The 21,485-nt window shown below is 39.3% G+C and overlaps 1 protein-coding gene across 1 annotated transcript in view; it reads right to left on the reverse strand.

Annotated features, from left to right (window-relative positions):
- C10H2orf92 (chromosome 10 C2orf92 homolog) overlaps positions 1-21,400 on the reverse strand; it is a 45,748-nt gene extending 24,348 nt beyond the window's left edge. The window contains exons 1-4 of the mRNA XM_038551094.1: positions 21,314-21,400; positions 13,489-13,538; positions 8,574-8,708; positions 8,397-8,459 (exon numbers count right to left, since the gene is read on the reverse strand). The gene's annotated coding sequence lies outside the window, so the exon portion shown is untranslated. The remainder of the gene's footprint in view (positions 1-8,396; positions 8,460-8,573; positions 8,709-13,488; positions 13,539-21,313) is intronic.
- Between the last annotated feature and the right edge of the window lie 85 nt (positions 21,401-21,485).

Here is a 21,485-nt window from a genome sequence, read left to right on the forward strand (position 1 = left end):
AAGAACTAAACCCAAAGTTTGCAGAAACAAATAACAAAGACCATAGCAGAAATACATGAAAGAGATACCATAAAAATAATAGAAAAGATTAACAAAACTAAAACTAAAAGTTGGTTTGTTGAAAAGATAAACAAAATTGACAAATCTTTAGCTTATCCAACTAAAAATAAAATTGAGAAGACTCTATCACAAATGAAAGAGGAGACATGACAATTGATACTACAGAAATACCAAGGATGACAAGAGACTACCATGAACTATTACACCAACAAACCACAAGAAATGGACAAATTCCTAGAAACATACAACTTACCAAGACTGAATCATGAAGAAATAGAAAAGCTTAACTGACCAATAATGAGTAGGGAAATTGAATCAATAATTAAAATCTTCCCAGGAAAGAAAAGCCCAGGACAAGATGGCTTCACAGGTGAATTCTACCAAACATCTAAAGAAGAATTAGTGCTGATCCTCCTCAAACTATTCCAAAAAACTGGAGAAGAGAAACTCTCAAACTCACTTTACAAGGACAGCAAAGCCAAATAATATACCAAAAGTCAGATAAGAACACTACAAGAAAAGAAAACTATAGACCAATATCCCTAATGAATAGAAATGCAAAATTCTCAGCAACATATTAGCAAACTGAATTCAACAGCATATGAAAATATATGAAAAGAGTTATACACCATAACCAAGTGGAATTTATCCATCAAATGCAAAAATGATTCAACATATGCAAATCAATAAGCGTGATACACCACATTAATAGAATGAAAGATAAAGATCATTTGATCATCTCAACAGATGAAGGAAAAAAATTTGACAAACTACAACATCCTTTCATTTAAAAAAAATGCTCAACAAATTTGGTTATAGAAGGAATACATATGACGAGCCCACAGGTAACATCATATTCAATAGTGAAAGGTTGAAAGCTTTTCATCTAAGACCAGGAACTAGACAAAGGTGCTAACTCTCATCATTCCTATTCAACATAGTACTGGAAGTGCTAGAGCAATCAGCAAGAAAAAGAAAATAAAGTCATCCAAATCACAAGAGTAAGAAGTAAAATTATCTTTGTTCGCAGATGATATAATCTTACATGAAGAAAATTCTAAAGACTACCAAAAAACAGAATTAATCAATGAGTTCAGTAAAATTTCAGGATACAAAATCAACAGGATACAAATCACTTACAATTCTATACACTAACAATGAAACATCTGAAAAAGAAAACAACTCATTCACAATAATATTAAAAACAATAGAATAGTTAGAAAAAATTAACCAGAGGCAAAAGATCTATACACGTAAAACTATAATACTTTGGATACATAGGAATAAATCTAACCAAAGAGGTAAAACATCTTTATTCTGAAAACTATAGAACACTTATGAAAGAAATTGAGGAAGACACAAAGAATTGGAAAAACATTCTATGCTCATGGATTAGAAAAACAAATATTGTTAAAATGTCTATGTTACTCAAAGCAATCTACACAATCAATGCAATCCCTATCAAAATACCATCAACAGGGGGTTCCCTGGGTAGCTTGGTGGTTCAGCGCCTGCCTTCCGCCCAGGGCGCAAAACTAGAAACCCGGGATCAAGTCCCGTGTTGGGCTCCCTGCATGGAGCCTGCTTTTCCCTCTGCCTGTGTCTCTGCCTCTCTCTCTCTCTCTCTCTCTCTCTCTCTCTCTCTCTCCCTCTCTCTCACTGTCTTTCATGAATAAATAAATAAAATTTTTAGAATACCATCAACATTTTTCACAGAGCTCAAATAACCCTAAAATTTGTATGGAACCAGAAAAGACCCTGAATAGCCAAAGGAATGTTGAAAAAGAAAACCAAAGCTGGTGGCATCACAGTTTTGGACTTCAAGCTCTATTACAAAGCTCTAATCATCAAGACAGTATGATATTGGCACAAAAACAGGCACATAGATCAATAGAACAGAATAAAGAACCTAGAAATGGACCTTCAACTCTATGGTCAACTAATCTTCAACCAAGCAGGAAAGAATATCCGATGGAAAAAAAGATGGTCTCTTCAACAAATGGTGTTGGGAAAATTGAATAGCCACATGTAGGAGAATGAAACTGGACCATTTTCTTACACCATAAACAAAAATAAACTCAAAATTGATGAAAAACCTAAATGTGAGACAAGAATCCATCAAAATCCTAGAGGGGACTGCAGGCAGCAACCTCTTCAATCTCAGCCGCAGCGACTTCTTGTTAGGTCTTCAAAGGCAAGGGCAAAAAAACACAAAAATTAACTACTGGGACTTCATCAAGATAAAGTTTTTGCCCAGTAAAGGAAACAGTCAACAAAACCAAAAGACAACCTATAGAATGGGAGAAGATATTTGCAGATGTTTTATCAGATAAAGGGCTATTATCAAAGATTTACAGGGCAGCCTGGGTGGCTCAGTGGTTTAGCGCCGCTTTCGGCCCAGGATCGAATCCTGCGTCGGGCTCCCTGTGTAGAGCCTGCTTCTTCCTCTGACTATGTCTCTGCCTCTCTCTCTCTATGTCTCTCCCATGAATAAATAAATAAAATCTTAAAAAAAAAAGATTTAGAGAACTTATCAAACTCAACATCTGAAAAAACCCAAATAATCCAATCAAGAAATGGGCAGAAGATATGAACAGATATTTCTTCAAAGAAGACATACAAATGGCCAATAGATACATGAAAAAAATGCTCAACATCACTCAGCATCAGGGAAATACAAATCAAAACCACAGTGAGATACCTCCTCATGCCAGTCAAAATGGCTAAAATTAACAATTCAGGAAACAACAAATGTTGGTGAGGATGCAAAGAAAGGGGAACCCTCTTACACTGCTGGTGGGAATGCAAACTGGTACAGCCACACTGGAAAACAGTATACAGGTTTCTCAAGAGTAAAATAGAGCTACCCTATGACCCAGTAATTGCACTCCTAGGTATTTACCCAAAGGATCAAACGTAGTGCTCTGAAGGGGCTCCTGCACCCCAATGTTCATAGCAGCAATGTCCACAATAACCAAACTATTGAAAGAGCCCAGATATCCATGGTCAGATGAATGGATAAAGAAAATGTGGTCTATATATACACAATGGAATATTACTCAGCCATCAAAAAAATGAAATCTTACCATCTGCAATGACATGGATGAAACTAGAAGGTATCATCCTAAGCAAAATAAGTCAATAGAGAAAGACAATTATGATTTCACTCATACGTGGAATTTATGAAACAAAACAGATGATCATAGGGGAAGGGATGGGAAAATAAAATAAGATGAAATGAGAGGAGGAGACATAATCATAAGACATTATCAAATCATAAGAGACTTCAACTATAGAAAACAAACCAAGGGTTGCTGGATGGGAGGTGAGGGGGATGGGGTAACTGGGTAATGGGCATGATGAAGGGCAGGTGATATAATGAGTATTGGGTGTTAGATGCAACTGATGAATCACTGAACTCTACCTATGAAACCGACAATACACTCTAGGTTAATTAACTTAATATAAATAAAATAATTTTTTTTAACTACAAGACTTTGATGAAAACAGTTGACAAAGACACAAAGGGAAAGATATCCTATGTTCATGGCTCAGAAGAACAAATATTGCCATAATGTCTATACTACTCAAAGCCATTTATAGATGCAATGTGATCCCTATTAAAATCTCGATGGCTGGGTGCCTGGGTGGTTCAGTAGGTTAAGCACTTGACTCTTGATTTCAGCTCAGGTCATGATCTCAGGGTTGTGAGATTGGTTGTGAGCCTGGAATCCACCTCTATGCTGGGTGGAGCCTTCTTAAGATTTTGTCTCTCCCTCTCCCTCTGCCCCTATCCACCTCTCAGGCTATAAATACATAAATAAATAAATAAATAAATAAATAAATAAATAAATACATCCCCAATGGCATTTTTCACAGAAATAGAAAAAACAATCCTAAAATTCAGTTGGAACCACAGAAGACCCTAAATAGCTAAAGAAATCCTGATAAAGGAACAAAGCTGGAGGAGACACTACAATTCTTGATTTCAAACTATACTACAAAGCTGTAACAATCACAACATAAAAACTGTATGGCATAAAAATAGACATATAGATTAATGGAACAAAACTGAGAGCCCAAAATAAACTTTGCATATGCAGTCAACTCATACTTGACAAGAAAGCCAAGGATACTCAATGGGGAAAACATAGTCTCTTTAATAAACAGTGTTGAGAAAACTGAATAACCACATGCAGAAGAATAAAATGGACCACTAAAGTACACCACTCAACAACAACAACAACAACAAAAAGATTCAAAATGGATTAACAACTTAGTAACTGAAACCACAAAACTAGAAGGAATCGTAAGAGAAAAGTTCTCTGGCATTGGTCTTTTTTTTCTTAAATTTTTAAATTTAAATTCAATTTAAGGGGTGCATGGGTGGCTCAGTAAGTTGAGTATCCAACTCCTCATTTTACCTCAGGTCATGATCTCGGGGTTATGAGATCGAGTCCCATCTTGGGCTCCGCACTCAGCTGAGAGTCTGCTTAAGATTCTCTCTCTCCCCCTCTCTCTGCCCTTCCCCGCACTTGTGTGCACTCTCACTCTCTCTCTCAAATAAATAAGTAAATTCAATTTAATTAACATATAGTGTATTATTAGTTTCAGAGGTAGAATTTAATGATTCATCAGTTGCATTAACACCCAGTGCTCATTACTTCAAGTGTCCTCCTTAATGCCCATCACTCAGTTACCTGCCCCCCTCCAGCAACACTCAGTCTGTTTTCTATAGTTCTTGGCAACAATTTTTTGTATACAATATCAAAGCACAGGAAACAAAAGCAAAAATAAACAAGAGAAACTACATTAAAGTGCTACAAAGCTTTTTTTGTACAGCAAGAGAAACAATCAACAAAATGAAAAGCAACCTAGAGAATGGAAGAAAATATGTGCAAATCATATATCTGATAAGGGATTAATATCAAAATATATAAAGAACTCGTACAACTCAACAGCAAAAAAAGAAACAATATGACTCTTAAATGGGCAGAGGAATTAGACATTATTCCAAAGACATAAAAATGGCCAACAGATACTTGAAATGGTGTCAACATCACTCATCATCAGGGAAATGCAAATCAAAATCACACTCTCACTACTGTAAGAATGGCTATCATCAAAAAGACAAGAAATAAGTGTTCATGAGGATTGGAGGAAAGGAAACCCTTATGTACTGTTGGTGGGAATGTAAATTGGTACAGGGTTCATGGAAGTTCCTCAAAAAATTAAAAATAGGACTACCATATCATCCAGCAGTCCCACCTGTGGGTATACATCCAAAGGAAACGCAAACAGGATCTCAAGGAGATTATTTGCATTCCTATGTTCACTGCAGCAGTATTCACAATAGCCAAGACATAGGAACCATTTAAGTGTCCATCAATGAATGAATGGAAAGAAGAGGTGATATATATATATATATTACATAATATTATTTGGCCATGAAAAGAAGGAAATCCTGTGTTTTGCAACCATGTAAATAGACCTCGAGGGCATTATACTAAATGAAATAGAGAAACAAAAATACTCTATGATCTCACTTACGTGTAGAATCTAAATTAGCTGAACTCAGTAACAGAAAGTAGAGTGGTGATTGCCAGGGGTAAGGGGTAGAGGAAATGGGGAGATATTGATCAAAACTTACAAAGTTCCAGTTATAAGGTGAGTAAGTTCTGGTGATCTAATGCACAACATTGTGATTATAGTTAATTATACTATATTACATACTTGAAAGTTGCTAAAAAAAAGTAGATCTTAAATATTCTCAGCATTAAAAAGAAATAATTACAGGAAACAGTGGAGGAATTAGGTAACACTATGATGTTCATCATTTTGCAATATATGTATCAAGTCACCATGTTTACACATTAAACGTACACAGTATTATATGTCAATCATATCTCAAATAAATGTGGAGAGGGGACATAAGGTGGTTAAGAAGTTTTTGTGAACTATTTATCACTCTGAATCATATAGCATTGTTTGGGGGTAAAATGTGTTCCAACTTCAAAATAACAGGACCAAAATAAACATTTAGAACCCAAATTATACAAAGAAACTCTGTATAATGGTTGCCATACGTAGTAGGCACTACTTGGTTAAATATTTTAGAGAAGACAAAAACAAAAATATTTTACAGAAGACAAAAACAAAAACCTGCTGCCTGGTCTGCATCCCTGAGCCATCCAGACACGTGCGAGAGGCAGAAGTACAAAGAGACACAACCAAACACATTGATGCAGCCACACAGAGCAATATGGCAAAGGACAGGAGCAGACAGGAGAGGAAAGCCAGAAGGCAGGCACTAGGCTGAGCAGACTGAGAAGAAGTAGTGGGTCCTGCCAGGTGAGGCTGTGTTCTAGATCCAGTTGACCATGGTATTTACTGAGACCTCAAAAGTCACTCCTGTATGTAGATGTTGGGTGTCAGTAGACTCCCTCCACCTACACTCTGGTGCTCATAGTGATCTCAGCAGCCCTGATGCATCAGTGTGGGTAAGGACTGCCAGGACACAACAAATCCAAAGGCAAGGCTATCCTCAGAGAGTTGCAAAATTCACTTACAAGTGTTGTATATGAAAACTGTACCTACAAAAATTAGGTAGAGGTAGGGGGAAGAGGGAGAAGAATAACAGATTTTATAAGTTCAGAAAATTCTTCCTTTATAAAACTGTTAGTAATTTCTCACATTTATATTTTTTGAAATATATTAATTTCTCCTTATTTATTTTTTTAAGATGTTATCTATTTAATTAGAGAGAGAGAGAGCATGACCAGGGAGAGGGAGAGAAAATCTCAAGCAGACATCCCGCTGAGCACTGAGCCTGACAAGAGGTTCGATCCCATGACCCCAAGATCATGACCTGAGTCAAAAGCAAGAGTTGGACGCTTAACCAACAAAGCCACTCAGGTATCCCTCCTTCTTTTTTAAAGACAGTTTCTATCTGTCTCTGAGGACAACAGTTTTATTTTCCCCTTCTAGGTTTCTTTGCTAAGCCACAGAAAACAATCACAAATTCCATTAATATGGTATTTATTCTGAGTCCTTTCTCAAGGGCTGTTGGTACATTGGCAGATGGCCTACTCACTTGATAAAATAGGTGCTTATGATAGCAACCCCCAAAAATTAGCTATCAGAATTACTAGTAAAATGATGAGTTCTCATCACTAGTCCCTTCCTTGATAGATGTATTGACCTACACAATCCTGAATTGTTGCTCAGAGAGAACCTGGAGAGTTTATTGGTGGCCCACCAATGCCAAGGCCAACACTGGCATGGCACTGGGCAGGTCAGTAGACCCTCCTGAGTTGATGGAATCTTCCCAAACCCTGAACTAGACACCCTTCTTCACACTCACTCACTCCCCTTCCACACATGTAGGGTGGGATTCAGAGATATGGAGCTCCTGCAAGAAGGAGAAAAGTCTTCTGATCCCAGGTGAGAATTCCTGAGAGCACAGTAGGAGGCTACAAGAGCTATCTGCATCCCTTCACTCATTCAATCATGGCAACCTATCCATCATTCAATCAGCCAGATACTCAGTGCAGATTTACCGGAGCCTCTTAAATAGCACAGTGGAGAAAGGGCAAACCCAGAAATCCTGACATGGGACAGCTCCTGGAAAAAAAAAAGTCCATGTCCTGTGTAAAGGGAAATGTCCCCCATCCAAGCAGGATTGACAGGCATAGAGCTCTGTGATCAGAACACCCAATAGGTCTTAACCTGGAGGGAAGCATAGTTGCTTACACTCCTGAGAGCTGTTTCTCAGACCAAAAGTAACCCTCAGTGTCTATTCCTGACCTAAACACACCACCAGAGAAGAGATATTTCTTTGGGAAAAACGTCCCAGGACAGAATCATCCCAAACCAAGGAATCTGATCACTGGGATGGGGGTGGAGGAGGGAAGAGGATCTGTCTCTTCTTAACAATCTCCCCAGGGGATTTTCATGCTCAACTAGGACTGAGGACCTGGGAAAAAGGTTTATCTCAGCCTCAGGTCCTCTCTACTGCTGCAGGAATCCCCCAAGGATCTTGTCAGGCAGATGTGATGCAGCTGGTCTAAGGTGGGGTCTGACTCAGCACTTGTAGTAACTTGTGGCCCTGCTGCTGCTACATAGACCCCACTTTGAGGAGCAGAAACCTTTCCATGTGTTTATCTTTCTATGCTTTGCCTAATTTCCTGGGACTCTGACATTCAAAGAACTGGTTCTAACCTCAAGGCAAGCCCTCTCCCTCCCATCCAAGCACTAGGTTATCTGAGCAACAACCATGGACAAGGACGAGACTCTTCATATATAGGCCGATGGCTTCACCTGAGGGAGGTACTTACCAAATATTTTAGCCAAACCTTCATCCAAAGTTTTTGAACTTGATGAAAATTCAGTATTTGAGCCTGTGGGGAAAATAAACCTTATCTGTGATTAAATCATTCACTGGACCTGCATGTATTCTTTTTAAGTCAATATTCTCTTGCACGGTATTTTGAGAGGAGTATCACACACTTCACCTGCTCCAGGAGAAGGAGAACTGGACTTGGGTTCTAGTCCACCTTTTGAGTGCCTCGTGCTCTTGGGCAGTAGAGTTCTGAGGGATTTGGCTTTCCCATCTGAGACTGGTGGGAAAGGTGCCAACCACAAGAGGCCTGTGAAGAAGGAAAGAGATGAAATTTGCTGATGTCATCTGTGGATGAAAAGTGCTATCCCCTTATCACATCCCAGTGTTCGTATCTACTATAAACTGCAATAGGTGACCCTGGATCCAAGCATGGTTATGCTCAGTGTTCAGTTCTGGGGGAGAGCAAAGAGAGATGGACACAACATCTCAGTGTCTTTTCAACAAAAACTTTCCCCTCCATAGGAAAAGATGCCAACAAGCAATGACTTTGACCATCTTGGAAATGTGATGCCTTCTTGTTTTGGAGGACAGGGAACAACACTACTGCATACTCTGCACTAAACCACACTAGAGTCTATGTTTGGAGGGGGCTCAGAGGGCCTCAGGCCACCCCCTACCTGACCTGTTTGATAAGCACAAGGAATTTCTGATGTTGTCATTGACGAATGGAAAAAACGAAGGTATAAATGGAAAAGCACTGGGTTAACAATCTCCTCTAGGATGTCATGGAGTGATTTCAAGACTTCTGCTGACACTCATGGGGCCACATCAAGGATATGGGTTAACTCTGCTAAAAGATGTAGCAACTCATGGAATTTTGAAGTATATTTCAGGCTTTTCTCTATGAAGGTTGCAATGTCTTAGGTGCTGCACAAATTTTCTTGATTCTAAGTCAAGGCTAGCCCTTTTCTCTGGTCCAAAGGAGTAGACAAACCAAGGAAGAAAAACTTATCCCCTAATGAAGAAGTTTCAGGGCATAGCACCAACTACTCTGAGTGCCACGCATTCATAAAGTATCTGCAAGAATCAGAACTTCTTATAACCAGTGACAATGCTAAGTCTCACCTGGTTTCCTGACAGAAAACCTGCATAGTAATGTGTGCACCTGGCAGCTTTCAACTCTACAGGAAAACCAGTGATCATGTAATTAATGGTGCATAGATATTGCTTCCAGGTGTGATGGCTTTTTGGTAAATGAAAGAAATAAAAAGTTCTTGGAACATCTAGGCGGCTCAGTGGTTGAGTGTCTGCCTTCAGATTGGGTGGTGATCCTGGGGTCCTGGGATTGAGGCCTGTATCAGGCTCTCTGCAGGGAGCCTGCTTTCCCTCTCCCTCTGCCTAGTTCTCTGCCTCTCTCTGTGGGTCTCTCATGAATAAATAAAATCATAAAAAAAATAAAAAGTTCTCTTTTGCTAAGATATTAGTGATCCATTAAGAATCAATACTATGGAAGTGGAAGTAAGCCCATGCAGTAAAACATTTGTTCACAAAAATGCTTTGTTTTTTTTTTCTTTTTTAAAAAAAGCTATTTATTTATTCATGAGACACAGAGAGAGAAGTAGAGACACAGGCGGAGGGAGAAGCAGACTCCCTGCGGGGAGCCTGATGTGGGACTCAATCCCAGGACCCTAGGATCGATCACACCCTGAGCCAAAAGCAAACGCTCAACCACTAAGCCACCCAGGTGCCCCAAATGCTTTGGTTTTTAAGGTGCCTGACAAGGGTAGTCACATTTTCCCCTTTTCTCGATGTCACCCCTGACAGTTTGCATAATGTGCCTACTGTCCTTTTTGCTTCTCTCCACAGACCCAATAGCCATACACAGAGAATTTGCCAGAATGCTGTCAGCCAACTAGTTTAGTAGATAGCAAAAGTGGTTCCAAATGCAGCCAAACCCTAAAAATAGAGTATGTAAATCTAATGTTCACTTTGAAAAATCTATACTCATAACATGTTTATAACAGCATTATTAAGATAGCTAAAAAGTGGAAACCACCCAAATGTCCACCAGTTGACAACTGGATTAACTGGCTGTGGCATATTCATACAATGGAATATTGTTTAGCTTTAGAAAGGAATGAAGTACTGACACAGGCTGCAGTGTGGCTGAACCATGAAACATATTATATGAAAGAAGCCAGTCACAAAAGATCACATGTTGTATGATTCCATATATGAAACGTCCAGAATAGACAAATCTATAGAGCAGTCAGTAGATTAGTGGCCAGGGGCTGTGGGAAAGAGGGAGCGGGGAGTGATGTGATACCTAGTGAGTGTGATAGTACTTTACGGAATGATGAAAATGTTCTAAAACTAAGTGGGGCTGATTCACAACTCTGTGAATATACTAAAAACCACTGAATTATATACTTTAAAAGGGTGAATTTTATGTTATGTGAGTTATATCTCAATAAAGCTGTTATTTAAAGTGGGAGCGGCATGCCTGGATGGCTCAGTCAGTTAAGAATCTGCCTTGGGCTCAAGTCATGATCCCAGAGTCCTGGGATCATGACTGCTCAGTGGGGAGCCTGCTTCTCCCACTCCCTCCTTGCTCATGCTCTCTTTCTCATTCTCTCTTTCCATCAAATAAAATCTTTTAAAAAATAAAATAAAACATGTGTGTTGTATATAAGGGGATAGATAAAACAAGATTGACCCCCCCCAAAAAAAAAGATTGACCTAAATTAGTGCACACAAGTTTATACTAATCTATTTTTGTGTATGTTGAGAAATTTCAGTGTGCAAGTGGGCTACTCTCCCATAGAGGTCTTTTGAGAAAGCTTCAGTTCGGAAAAATGTTAAAGCTATCCCCTTCTGAGCAAGAAGTCCCTATGGTAGATTCAAGTAGGTGAGGAAAGTAGAGGCAGGGAGAAATTCTATGTTCACTGTTTCAGAACCTGTGGGAGGAGAACTCCATTTCCTGCCTGGTTTAAGTTCACAGCAAGTCTCTTACTGGTATATCTGCCCCACTATACTTGTGACAGGACCTTTGAAAGGGTAGAACTCTGTACCTTGCCAATAGTCCAGGAAGAGAACAAAGAAGAGGGTTTCTGCTCCTCTTTTCTTTGGCATAGTCTGTATATCTCCTGAAATCCTTCAGACATAACAGCCTTTAGCTCCAGGATACTGCAGATCTAGATGGTCTGTGAAGTCATACCAGGAAGCAAGGTTCTATAGTGGGCAATTCTAGAATGGGAAGGGGGCAGGGTCTGGTGTCTGTGGACAGGGATGAGAAAGGGACAGTGGTCACCCTGAGGAAATAGGCTTTCCACTCACTTCCTTCAGCTCTACAGTGCTTTCTTCCATCCTGCACACATTGCAGCCTGAAGATGGTAGGATATTAGCCAGATCTGAAGTGAGGGGCACCTGGCTGGCTCAGTTGGTGGAACACGTGACTCTTAATCTTGGGGTTATGAGTTCGAGCCCCACATTGGATGTGGAGATTACTTAAAAATTATACACACACACACACACACACACACACAAACACATATACATATAAATCAGCTTAAGTGAATTGGAAGTAGCTAGGTAAGTCAGAAAAATCCTATGCTAAATCAAGATATCGCATTAGAAAAGTACTGTTACTTGTATTACATATGATTATAACTCTGAAAATAAAGGTATAAGTTAATAGCACTTGTGTATCACTATTTCCCCTATTGTGTTTTATACATATTAAATGATTTTTAGGGATGCGTGGGTGGCTTAGTGGTTGAGCGTCTGCCTTTGGCTTGGGTCATGGTCCTGGGGTCCTGGGGTCCATCCGCATCAGCTCCCCGCAGGGAGTCTGCTTCTCCCTCTGCCTGTGCCTCTGCCTCTCTCTGTGTGTCTCTCATGAATAAATAAATAAAATATTTAAAAAAAAAGATTTTTAAAGGAAAAATCTTTATATTTTAGCACCTTTAAGTGCACGTTTTTTCCTGCATTTTTATTTTGCACTGGATCCCACAAATTTGTAGATAGCCCTGTCCTTTAGCCCTTGGACTCACGCACTGTATGCAGTCTGGGATTGAAGAGCTGTTTGAGGGACAAAAAGTTACACAAAATTATATAGTAGAATTCTGAGTGATTCAGGCACATTAGTTTGCTGGGGCTGCCATTTAAAAAGCACCACAGGGGGCACCTGGGTGGCTTAGTCAGTTAAGCTTCTTCCTTTGGCTCAGATCACCATCCGGATCCTGGATCCCAGGGTCAGTTGGGCTCTCTGCTCAGAGGAGAGTCTGCTTATCCCTCTCCCTCTGCCCCGATTCCCTCCCAGCTCATGTGTGCTCTCTCTCGTTCCATCTAAAAAATAAATAAATAAAATCCTTAAAAAACAAAACAAAAAAAGCACCACAAAAGGGGGAAGGGTGGTGCTTAAATAATAGAAATCTGTTGTCTTATAGTTTTGGAGACTAGGAGTCCAAGATCAAGGTGTCAGCAGTGTTGGTTCTTACTGAGGCTTCTCTTCTTGGCTTGTAAATGGTTGTCTTCTCCCTACGTCTTCACATTATCTTTCCTCCACATGTATCTGTGTCCAAATTTCCTCTTCTTATAAGGTGACAAGTCATACTGGCTTGGGGCTCACCCAGAGGACTTCATTATAATTTGATTGCCTGTCTAAAAGATAGGCCAAATAAAGCCACATTCTGAGGTACTGAGGGTGAGGACATCAACATATAAATTTAGGAAGAGGAATACAATTCAACCTATAACATTAGGTAATAGTGGCCCCATAAACCCTACTTCTCTAAAATATCTCCACAGAAACAAAAAACATAACAACACAAGCAACATATAAAAAAAACATAAGACTCACATTCGCAGCATAACCAAAAGATCGGAAATGTCCAACTTCAACCTACCAGAAAATAAAAAAACATAAGACTCACATTCGCAGCATAACCAAAAGATCGGAAATGTCCAACTTCAACCTACCAGAAAATACAGGCACAGACTCCCTCACTTCTGCCACTTGCCTTTATATAGAAAAAACACAGCCTCCCAAGATGGTCTAAAATCTCCTCCAGAAAGAGTAAACCTACCTGATGCATGGAAATGCCAAAAATGTATCCTGATAGGTGAGAACAAATACCTAGAGGTGGAAAAGACATGAGAAAAGAAATGAGTGAAGCTTCAGTGGAGCAAAACCCTGGATGGGGCTGAGAGTGGGCTAGGTGTGAGGTGGAAATGGAGTCCCCTGGAGTCTTTTTACCAGAAAGATTTCACACAATGCTGAGAGTTAGTAGAAACCAAGGCAATGGGCAATAGGCTAACTTCAAACTCAAGATGCACAACCACCTAATTCTTGATCCCCATCGCACACTCCTGCTACTTTCCCCATTTTGGCAACAAATTCATCCTTCCGTGTGCTCAGGCCAAAATCCAGGGTTCATCCTAGACCCCTTTCTTTCTCTCCACCACATATCCAGTCCATGAACAAATTCTCTCTGACTTTCCTACACATCCTCAAATCTGGCCACTTTCCCCACTTCCATTGTCCTTGTGGGGACTACACCAGCATCACCTTCATTTTACTGCTGATGAAATAAAAGACTAGGCAAGTCCCCTTAACATCCTTCAGGCCACTGCTGAATCCCAGTGAATCCCATTACCAGAGTCTCCACCACCTCCTCTACCATTTACCCCTTCCCTTCTTTCCATCTGCTAATATCACCAGAGGAACAGAATTCAGGCTGCTTTGCAACCTAAGTGCACCATATGACACTTACTTTTAAGTGATCATTAGACTTCCTATGCCTCATTTCTCTCATTTCTAGGCAGATTTGTTGAGTGACAAGGTACGAAGGGAAAACATCTATAATTATGCAGTCATCCAGGTCTAGAGCAGGAGTCAATAAACTTTTTCTATATAAAGCCAAATAGAAAATATTTTAGGCTTCACAGACTACATGTGTCTCTGCCACATATTCTTGTTTGTTTGTTGTTGTTACCTTTTATTTAAATATTATTTATTTATTTATTTAAGAGAGAGAAAAAAAAGAGAGAGAGAGAGAGATAGCATGAGCAGGGGGGAGGAGCAGAGGGAGAAGGAGAAGCAGACTCCTCACTGAGCAGGGAGCCCAATGTGGGGCTCAATCCCAGGGTCCAGAGATCATGACTTGAGCTGATGCAGAAGCTTACCTGACTGAGCCACTCAGGTGCCCCTACTGTACCTTTTAATAATGTAAAAATCAGTGAAAAAAGAAATCAGGAAACCAAAAGCTGGTTCTTTGAGAAAAATCAATAAAATAGATAAACCTCTAGTCAGAGGGAAAAAGACAGAAAACACCCATTACCAATATCAGGAACAAGAGAGTAGACATCACTACAGATACTACAGATGTTAAAAGGAAAATAATGTTATATTATGAACGACTTTTTGCCAATAGATTCCACAATTCAGATAAAATGCATAGATTCCTTGAAAGATACAAACAGAATTTGCTCAAGAAAAAAAAAAAAAAAAAAAGAAAAGAAAAGAAAAACCTAAACTGCTCTATAAAAAAGAAATTGTTTTTTCTAAAAAAGAAAAAGCTCGGGGATCCCTGGGTGGCTCAGGAGTTTAGCACCTGCCTTTGGCCCAGGGTGTTATCCTGGAGTCCCAGGATCGAGTCCTGCGTCGGGATCCTGGCATGGAGCCTGCTTCTCCCTCTGCCTGTGTCTCTGCCCCTCCTTCTCTCTCTATGTCTATCATAAAAAAATAAATAAAATCTTTTTAAAATTTTTTAAAAAGAAAAAGGAAAAAGCTCTACATTAAAGAAACTAAATTTGTAGGTACAAACCTTCACACAAAGAAAATTCAAAGCCCAGATGGCTTCAATGGTTAACTATACCAATATTCAAGGAATAAACATCATCAACTCTATAGAAAATCTTCTGAAAAGTTAAAACTTAAAAAAAAAAAGTTAAAACTGAGGAAATACTTCCTAACTCATTCCATGAGACGAGCATTATCCTGATACCAAGCCAGACAAAGGTATTATAATAAAAGAAAACTATAGGCCAATAACTTTCATAAAAGATGCAAAAATTCCTAACTGAATTTAAGAAAATTGAATCCAACAATATTTTTAAAGGCCAATATACTATAACTAAGTGAGATTTATTACAGGAATACAGGCTGCTTGAACGTTCAAAAATAGATAACTATAATTCATCACATTAATAGAAAAATCATATGATCATCACATTAGATACAGAAAATGCACTTGACAAACTCTAACATCTATTTAGGATAAAACTCCCATTGATGTAAAATAAAGGGACCTTTCTCAATTTGATAAAGGGCATCTATAAAAAAATCTACAGTAACATATATCATCGCAAAAGACTGAATGCTTTCTCCCTAATCTCAGGATGTGTGCAAAAATGTCATTCTCACCACTTTCATTCAACATTGTTCTAAAAGGTCTTATTCATTCAACAAGGCAGTAAAAAGAAATGAAATGTGTATATATTTATAAGAAAGAAAGAAGAAAGAAAGAAAGAAAGAAAAGAAAGAAAGAAAGAAAGAAAGAAAGAAAGAAAGAAAGAAAGAAAGAAAGAAAGAAAGAATAAATAGGGGTGCTTGGGTGGCTCAGTCAGTTAAGCATCAGACTCTTGATTGCAGCTCAGGTCATGATCTCAGGGTGCCCCAGGATGGGTGTGGAGCCTGCTTAAGATTTTGCCCCTCACCCTCTCTTAAAAAAAAAGGAAAGGAAGTAAAAGAAAGGAAAAGTAAAATTGTCTTTATTCTCAGTTGACTTGATTATCTATATAGAAAATTCTAAGAAAAAATGAGTTTAATAAGGTGGCAGGATACAAGGTCAATATTTAAAAATCAAGTGTATTAACAGAATGTAAAGACAAGCCACAGACTGGAAGAAGCTATTTGTGAAACACATATGTAACAAAGGGCTTGTATCTAAAATACACAAAGAATTCTTGGAGCACCTGGGTGTCTCAGTGGGTTAAGCGTCCAACTCTTGATCTCAGCTCAGGTCTTGATCTTGGAGGGGTAGCCCTCCATTAGGCCTCACACTGGGTGTGGAGCCTACTTAAAAAATAAATAAATAGGAGTGACTAGGTGGCTCAGTTGGTTAGGCAGCCAACTTTGGATTTTGGCTTGGGTTGTGATCTCAGGGTCCTGGGACAGAGCCCCACACTGGGCTCTGCACTCAGAAGGAAGTCAACTTCAAGATTCTCTCCCTCTCTCTCTTCTCTGCCCTCTCCCCCTCCTCACTCTGTCTAAAATAATAATTAAATAAATCTTTAAAAATAAATAAACAAATAAAATACAAAGAATTCTTAAAACTCAAAAAAAATTTTAAATGGCCAAAAAAAGGGGCACCTAAATGGTTAAGCATCTGCCTTCAGCTCAGGTCATCCTGTCCCTGCTCAGTGGGCAGCCTGCTTCTCCCTCTCCCTCTGCTGCTCCCCCTGCTTGTGCTCTCTCACTATCTCTCTGTTAATTAAATAAATATATTTTTTTAATGGGCAAAAGATCTGAACAGACACCTCACCAAATAAGATCTACAAGTAGCAAATAAGCATATGAAAAGATGCTCAACATCATATGTCATTAGGGAATTGCAAATTAAAACAGTAATGAGATACCACTATGCATCTATTAAAATGGCTAAAGTACAAAATACTGACAACAAATGCGGTGAGGATGTGGAGCAACGGGAATTCTCTTTTTAAAAAAAATTTTTTTTTTTTTTTTTTTTTTTGCAACAGGAATTCTCATTTGTTACTGGTGGGAATATAAAATGTTACAGCCACTTTAGAATGAAGTTTGGTGGTTTCTTTAAAAAAGCATAGGCTTACCATCCACCAATTACACTCCTAGGTATTTACCCAAAAGAGCTGAAAACATGTTCAGACAAAAAGCTGCACATGAATGTTTATACCAGCTTTATTTACAATTGCCAAAAAATTGAAAGCAACTAGAATATCCTTCAATAGGTGAATGGATAAAAAACAAACAAACAAAAAAACTGTGGTACATTGAAACAATGGAATATTATTTAGCAATAAGAAGAAATGAGCTGTCAAGCCACAGAAACACAGAGAGGAAACGCCTAACACTAAGTGATAGAAGCCTTTCTGAAAAGGCTACATGCTGTCTGATTCCAATTATATGACATTTTGTAAAAGGCAAAACCATACAAATAGTAAAAATATCAGTGGTTGCCAGAGATTCAGGAGGGAGGAGTGAATAGGTGGAGCATAGGTGATTTTTTTCAGGGCCATAGAACTATAATGTATGATACTGTAATGGTGCTTATATGACATTATAGCATTTATCAAAATCCACAGAATGTACAACACAGAGTGAACCCTAGTGCAAACTACAGACCTTAGCTGATAATAATGTATCAATATTGGTTCATCAATTATAACAAACGTACCACACTAAAGCAAGATGTTAATACTAGGGGATGAGGTGCCTGGATGTCTTGGTAGGTTAAGTGTCCTACTCTTTTTTCAGCTCTGGTCATGATCTCATGGCTTGTGGGATTGACCCTGAAGTTGAGTCAGTCTCCTTGCTTAGCAGGGAGTCGGCTAGAAGATTTTCTCCATCTGCCCCTCCCCCCACCATGCATATGCATGCACATGCACGCTCTCTCTCTCAAATAAATAAAATAAATCTTTAAAAAAATAATAGGGGGCAGCCCCAGTGGCGCAGCAGTTTAGCGCTGCCTGCAGCCCAGGGTGTGATCCTGGAGACGCGGGATCGAGTCCCATGTTGGACTCCCTGCATGGAGCCTGCTTCTCCCTCTGCCCCCCACCCTGTCTCTCATGAATAAATAAATTAAATAAATAAATAAATAAATAAATAAATAAATAAATAAATAAATAAATAAATAATAGGGGGCAGCCCGGGTGGCTCAGCGGTTTAGCGCCACCTTCAGCCCAGGGCCTGATCCTGGAGACCTGGGATCCAGTCCCATGTCAGACTCCCCGCATGGAGCCTGCTTCTCCCTCTGCCTGTGTCTCTGCCTCTCTCTCTCTCTCTGCCTCTCATTAATAAATAAAATCTTTAAAAAAAATACTGTATTATGCGTAACTGTGTAATCATACACAATAGAGAATTCTAGAAAATGACAACTAGTCTATAGTACAGAAAATTTTGGCCAGCGCTTGTCTAAGGATAAAAGCATGGAAGGGAGACGGAAGATGAAGGCCATGATGAACTGCTAAGCAATGGATATATCTTCATTATCCTGACTGGGGAAAACGGTTTCATGGTGTATTCATATGTCAAAACTCACCAAATTGTACTCTTTATATACATGCAGTTTACTGTATGTCATTTATATCTCACAAAGCATAAGGAAATGCAGTATATAACAAGGTGATCCTATGTTTTCACCTGTGAGATATACAAGAATGAAATAGAATGATAGGGTTCTGATTTGAAGATGGCAAATTATACCCAGGCATCTGACCCTTCAGTTTATCCCAATCTTCCACTCTATGCTCCCAAAGAAATAATAAGGTAAGATCTTAAAGGGGAATCCAGCAGATATCAAAGGAGAAGCACTCAGGCTACAGCAAGAACTCCTCCAATTTTCAGAGTTAATTTAGTTGACAGTATTTCCTTAATAGTTTTGTTTGATCACAAATTTTTCATACATCATTGGTGGCCACAGTGAGTATCTGTAGTAGAAAGGATGAAGAGGTGGCATCAGGCATAGCATGCTATCCTCTCTTTCTTTTGGGGTCTCTCAGGGAAGTCCCCCAAAACCCTTTCCTATGGCTCTTCTACATGTGTTAAGAACTAACCTGCATTGGTAGCTTTTGTCTTTATTAGTAATGTGGGTAAAAGGAATGGTTACTGAAATTCGGAAGGTCAAAGAAATCTAAGGGCAAGGGAGACATCTAGGTAAGAAAAGGGGGACATCAAAAAAAAAAGAAAAAGAAAAGAAAAAGAAAAGAAAAGAAAAGAAAAGAAAAGAAAAGAAAAGAAAAGAAAAGAAAAGAAAAGGGGGACATCTGAGAGCAGCTAGAAGGAGCAAGGAGGAAGTGGCTGGCCTTGCAGGTCTGAGGGATCCTTTCACCCTATCACTCTCTCCTGCCTCTCCCTGTTTTTCTTTCCTTTTTTCCTTTCTCCGTCCTAAGTAAGGTTTCTGAGCTCCTCCTCCTCATGGTTATCTCAGAGAATAATTGATGAACCTGCCCTCCTGCCTCTGCAGTTGGGTTCGCTGGATAGCCTTCAATAACGTGTACTTTGGGGGTCCTTTTCAGCCACTCCTCTTCCAGCACTGTTTTCTCTGCTGCCTAGGGTTCATGGAGTTCCTTCACAAGTAGAACCCTAGCACTTTTTCCATAAATGTTTGAATGTCACATAGATACAGTCTTACTTCAGTTTTTTATTTCATTTAAGAAGTAATATATCTTAAAGACAGACATACAGACCAACGAACTGGAATAGAGCGCCCAGAAATAAGCCCTCACATATATGATCAAATTATTTTTGACAAGGTTGCCAAAACCATTCAATGGGGAAAGGACAGTCTTTTCAACAAATGGTGCTGGAGAAACTGGATATTCACGTACAAAAGAATGAAGTTGGACCCTTACCCAATAGTATACACAAAAAAAAAAACTCAAAATGAGTCTTTGACCTAAATATAAGAATTAAAACCATAAAATCCTTAAAATAGAACAGGGCACGGGGTGCCTGGGTGGCTCAGTCAGTTAAGCGTCTAACTTCAGCTCAGGTCATGATCTCAGGGTCCTGGGACCAAGCCCTGCATCAGGCTCCCTGCTCACTGGGGAGCCTGCTTCTCCTTCTCCCTCTGTCTGCCACTCTCCCTGCTTGTGCTCTCTCTGTGTGTCAAATTAATAAGTAAAAAAGAAAAAGAGAAAGAAAAGAAAAAAAGAAAGGAAATCCTGTCATGTGCTACAACATGGATGAACCCTGAGGACATGCTAAATAGAATAAGCTAGTCACAAAAGGGTGACTATTATATGATTCCACTTATATCAGCTATCTAAATGCATAGAAACAAAAAGAATAGTGGATGCCCAGGGCCTGAGGGGAGAAGGAATGAGGAGTTACTATTTAATGAGTTTACAAGGTTAAAACAGTTCTGGGGATGGATGGTGGTAATGGTTGCACATTATGAATGTACTTACTACCACTCAACTGTACACTTAAAAATGGTTAAGATGGTGAATTTTATGTTGTGTGTATTCTCTCGCAATAAAATAAATGCGAGTAAAAATATGCACGAACAAGTTAAAAACAATTTAATACCAAAAAAAGTTTATGTTGAAAAAAAAAAAAGAATTCTCCCTTCATTCACCCACATTTGCCATCGGGCTCTTTCCCATATTAAAAAAGCCCTGAAGGTGCCTCATAGACTCTTTGGAGACAGGACCGTATAACATTCTGGATACTGTGGCTTTCTTTGCTTTGATTCCTATGTCCTGATGTGCTTCACATGAGATTATATAAAGCTTCGTTATTTTTAACGGTTCACAGTGGCTCATTTTATGAACGCATACTGATGATTCCACTGCAAAAAAGTTCCTCAGTAGGCAAAACTAACCTTTGGTGTTGCAATTCAGGAAAGCGGTCACCTCGCAGGAAAAGCCAGGCATCTCTCTCTGCGTCTCTCATGAATGAATAAATAAAATATTTAAAAAAGAAAGAGAAAGAAATAAAGAAAGAAAAAAGCCAGGCAGTGACTGAGAGGAACGGGTAGCTCCTGGGATCCTGGTCATGCTCTGTTTCTTAAACTCGGTTATTGCTGTACAAGCGTGTCCCCATTGTAATAATTCATAGAAATGTGATTTCTGCACTTTTCTGTATGATGTTGTGCTTCACTTTGACCAAATTTAATCTCACAGTTCAGTGGGAAAGGTAGCACATACCTACGGCTCAGTTTGGTAAACGAATTAGGACTCCACGTTGCACTGCTGCAGGGCTGGAGGCTGCGGGGTTGTGGGGAGCCCTGGGCTAGTCACAGCAGTACGAGGCCCCTCGGTTCCCACATCTGCAAAACGGGAATAAGAATACAGCTACCTGATAGAGTCATTGCAAAGA

This window comes from Canis lupus, chromosome 10 (genome assembly GCF_011100685.1).
Source record: "Canis lupus familiaris isolate Mischka breed German Shepherd chromosome 10, alternate assembly UU_Cfam_GSD_1.0, whole genome shotgun sequence".
Lineage (NCBI taxonomy): Eukaryota > Metazoa > Chordata > Mammalia > Carnivora > Canidae > Canis > Canis lupus.